At 33.4% G+C, this 5,048-nt stretch overlaps 1 pseudogene; it reads right to left on the reverse strand.

Annotated features, from left to right (window-relative positions):
* Positions 1-2,100: 2,100 nt before the first annotated feature.
* On the reverse strand, positions 2,101-3,074 carry LOC117215649 (annotated as a pseudogene).
* Between the last annotated feature and the right edge of the window lie 1,974 nt (positions 3,075-5,048).

Below are 5,048 nucleotides of genomic sequence, written 5' to 3' on the forward strand. Positions count from 1 at the left end.
TTATTATCTCCTATTATTCTCTCAACATTATACTTCTTGTTTAATAATTTTATTTGCTTCATATTTTCCTTTTATTTTATTTTATTTCATTTCATTTTATTTTGTTCTATTTTATTTTATTTTATTTTAGTTTATTTTATTTTATTTAATTTCATTTTGGATTTAATTTTGCTTCAGTTCTATTGTTAATTGTAATTTCATATTTATTTTGATTATGTTTTAATGTACTTTAAGCTTAAAGTTATGTTAATTATTGACATTGCTTTATTTTACTTTAATTTAGTTTTAATTTTAATTTTATTCTTAATTTTACTCTAAATTTAATTTAATTATACTTATTTTTTATTGCAATATAGTTAATTATTAAAAATTTCTTTCTTTGTTTTTTTAGGAATAAAATATCTACTGCCTCATGCATCACTATATATTATTTACTTTATCAATCATAATTAGTTAACTGTACTTGGATGAAAAATTCAATTTATTTCTCCTTTCTCAAGGCCGATTCCCATGAACTTCCAAGAGTCCTGTTTCTGTGTATATGATGTATTATATTACATTAATTCATATTATCTATATCTTCTTTTTCTTACTACACCCGTCTTCTTACGTGGAGTTAACACTTCCTTTGTTTAATTACTATCTCACTAGATACCATCTTATGGTTGAAAATACAATTCATTTCGCAACATGTAATATTTACTTCATGCACGCATCGATTATCATTGCCTTCAAGATGGCCGCTTGTGTACTGTTACCAGTATATTTTAGTCTCGTGTGCTATAATTCTTGATTAGTATTGTGTTAATTATTTATCTACTTCTTATTTCTAATTCCCTTTTAATGAGTAACGTGCAACTGAAATAACTGTAATATCATTTTAGTGTTTTATTATAATGTGTATATTTATAGTGTGTTAATTTAATATCACGTGCATTGTATTGCTGTTAGAGTCTATAAATTATTAATAGCACAGCCTCCCAACTAGGCTGTGATTAGGTTATTAACCACCTATTATTCTTTATCTAGTATTTTGTTTAATTTGTTTAATTTAATACGTCAATGGTGTATAATACTAACAATCGCTGTTATTATGTAATTTAAAATATACTGTTAATTATAGATTATTTCAATTCGTCAGGTAGTTATAAAACTTATTTCTCTAAATAAAATTTAATATAATAATATCATATATGTCATAGCAGTATAATAACCTTTTATTTTAGTCGTGTTTGTCATTGATATTCTGTTAACCTATCTTGATTATTTTCTAACCTCTTTCTATGTTTATTAGCTGTTTCTACTTCTTTCTCTTTCCTTTGTTTTTGCTTCATAATTGCATGACACAGTTTTTGAAAACTATTCTATATGTTGTTGTTAGTTAAAATTTTGCTCATTAAATTATTGCTATTTATAGTTTCACAAACTTTATTCTTGAGTTCAGTATGCTGTGTCGCCCACTTAGGACATACACAGTGCATGTTCGGCATCGTCTGGTTCTTCATTACATTCCCAACATCTATTATAACTTCCTTTATTTATTCTGCTTCTATATGCATTAAAAATATAAGTGTCTGCATAGTATAATAATCTATATCTTTTTTTTTTATTAGTGAAGATCACTATGTCATCAATTAATTTTCTTGTCCACTTTTCTTTTTTGTAATGTAATCATCCTTTTTTCCAATCTTCTGTAGCTTTCTCAACCATGCTTTTAATTTCCTCTTTCAAGGAGTTTAACTCTCTACCATTAGTATCAGCTTCCCTGCTCTATAAGTATTTACTTTTTATCTGATATATCTTTTGCTTGCATTTGTGCTTTTATGTATATTGGCATGTTACCTGTCAGCACGTACAGCACCACATATGATACAGTTCTGTATGGTATTTATTTATTTTATTTATTTATTAATGTTTAGTCCATGCCTTTCGGCTTTGGACGTACTTTCGGTTTTACATCTAATTTTCTTCTTATATGTCTACCTCCCCTCTTTTCCACTCTATTGTATTGCACTATCTTGCTTATTCTACCTGTAAAAACTAAGCATTAGAAACTACAAATTATCAACTAATGACTAAAAACTATTGCAACTGTGGTCGTTAGCCTCCTTGTTGTGCCTCCTTGTCGTTTGCCCTTTCTTCTCTGTTATTGCTTTCAGTTCTGCTAAAGCTTCTCCAGCCTCGTTTAGCGTTTTTCCTATGTCTTTTGGTCCTCTCGTTATTTCACATTCTTCTATTACATGTCTTAGGTCTTCTTCTTTCCTTCTGCATAGTCTGCATCTTTTTTCTCCCTCTCCTTTCCAGTATTCCCTTGCGCTGGTCTCATTTTCGCATCTGAATCTTGCTAGTATTTTTTTGTCCTTCCACTTCATCCTCCCTTCTAAGTACTTTGGTAATTTCTCTTTGGCTGTGTTTCTGTAGTGTATATTATACTTGGATTCCCTTATCCTTTTTCCCCTCTCTTCTGTTTTCCTCTTTCTTCTTTCTTCCATAATTTGGTCTGCTGTCATCCTTTCTTGCTCCTCTCTTGTTTCTATCTGCGTCCCTCCTTTTCTTACCTCTTCTAGTCCCTTCTTTCTCTTTCTTGTTCTTTTCCCTTCCTGACCATTCCCCCATTCTCTCTCTCTTTCCTTTATGCACTCCTTTACTAATTCCTTTTTTGATTCTAGGGCTTTCTCTTCGTACCTCGCTGCTCTTTTTAATGCTTTTTCTTTCATTTCTATTAATTTGCATTCCTCTACCAGTATATAATTTGGTATTGTCATATCTAAGCCTAATATCCATTTCACATATCCCCTTTGAACTCTGTCCAGTCTTTCTTCCATGTTCCATCCCCATACCTTTGCTCCAAGTAGCACCATGCTTTCTATCAGTGCTCCAAACATCTTCATTCTCCTTTTGTAGTCCTGTTTGAACATTCTTTCTCCCACGCTCCATGTTTTCTTCATTGCAATTGTTGCTCTCTTTTTCCTATCTTGTATGTGCTTCTCATAACTTCCGTTTTTCTGCAGTATATACCCTAGGTATCTTATCTCGTCCACCTCTTCTAATTCTTGCTCTCCCCACTTCCATTTTCTTTGCCTCCTTTTGTTCTTTCTTTTTTCAAAGACTACTATTTTAGTCTTTTCCGTGCTCAGCTTCAAATCGGCTTCCTTCAAAAATTTTTTGAGTCTCTTCAACATCTCCTTTAGCTCCTCTTCTCTATCCGCCACCAGCACAATATCGTCTGCGTATGTCAATGACCATACCTTTCTTTCTCCTACCACTATGCCCCCGGCTTGTCCTTTCCTTAATTCTTCTTTTAGTCCTGCCATGTAGATGTTGAATAACGTCGGGCTCAATGGGCATCCTTGTCTGACTCCCCTCACAGTCCAAAATTCTCTTGTGTTGTGGTTCTTGACTCTCTCTATATTCCTCGTTTCTTCGTATATTTGTTCTGTATGGTATCTAAGTTCTAGTTAATGCTGCCCTTTGCTCTCTTGCCTTTGTTCTGTATTGTCGTTTTATTTAAATCCGCCTTGTCTTTTGCACGTCTCGGTGCAATTGGTATACTATAGTTACTGCATTTGGAATCGCCCAGTGTGTCACTCTCGATTTCACTGATTGCAGTTATTTTATTTTCGTTTCTTTCAATAGGACTCGTCGCCATACTTCTTTTTGGAATAAACGAGTCCGTTTCCTTTCTTGCACTCTTCTTTAGGTATGGCAATATTTTGGACGTTACCTTTGGTTTCCCCTTTCCTGTGGTTCTCCGTATTGAGTTCCCAGTTTCCTCACCAGAGTCGTTTGGACTGGTGTCTTCTTTTTCCTCCGTTTCCCAAGTAGCCATTTCCAATCGTAAGGGGACCTCGGGATCAACCTCCCCCACGTCGTTTCTCCAGTCATATGATGACCGTCGAGTCGAGCCTGATGAAATTTCCACTATGTGACAGATACAACTCTACTCTCTCTAATGTGTTATTTAAATTTTCATTAGAGGCTCAGATGAAAAGATTGTAAGAAGTGACCTTTACTATTTTCTTCGTGATTTCGAACGCTTGCAATACTCTCAATACATTATCTAGTAAGCTATTCCCCCTAACTTCCCCCAAAAAACTCAAGTTGTTTGGCCAAGTTTTAAAAAAGTTATTATTTTTTGAAGGACGTTCGAATACTTTCGTGAGCCACTGTATATATATCCTTCGGATGAAAGTTTCGTGCACAAGTGCATATACGATAGTGTAAGAAATGTCTGCTTTAATTCAATTACAAATGGTTATTATGAATGTCTGGGTTAACTTTTTCAATGCCTTGGTGCAAGGCAGCCAACAGCGCTTGCGTGTCGTGAATTACTTTACGTTTAATTACATACTACATCAACTAATCGTAATTATTACATGAACATAAAGATTCATATAATTTCATTATGGTTACATTTCTCAACTTTTTAACGACTTTAATGTAGGTACAGGATAACTGAGAGATTCGGAGATGCAAATATCGAATATCTCGGAAATATCTAGAGCATACTATATGCATGTATAGAAAAAAGTTGTTCAGAATCATGCCCCCGATAACATATCCAAAAATCATCGACATCGTTGTGTGATAAGGACAAACTTCTAAATAATTACCAAAAACTAGTCACATGAAATTATGTCTCTCTCAAAACCATTCAAATTTTATCTGAAAATCGTTATTTATGCAGTAATTCAGATGATTTCATTTATTCGTACTCCATACTGTATACATACTCGTACTTTTCCTTTTCATTAAATCTTCATAAAATCATCAAAGCTTATTGTTCATATTAAATAAACAATTATGATAATATGGATAAATAATGGTTGTTTTAGTGAGATCGCGTCAACCGTTTCGCGGGGAGACGCGTTAGCGGTGTAACGCGCCAACGAGAGTCGTAAATTCCCGTTACGATACGATAATCAACGCCACGAATCAGCTGATCCCCTATTTCGATTAAGATGATAGGGGTGATTGAAATGATTATAACATTGGTTAACACGTTCAATATACACTTTTATTTCCAACAACTTAAGAATACGATTAAT

This window comes from Bombus bifarius, unplaced genomic scaffold, assembly GCF_011952205.1.
Source record: "Bombus bifarius isolate JDL3187 unplaced genomic scaffold, Bbif_JDL3187 scf7180000009761, whole genome shotgun sequence".
NCBI classification, from domain to species: Eukaryota; Metazoa; Arthropoda; class Insecta; order Hymenoptera; family Apidae; genus Bombus; species Bombus bifarius.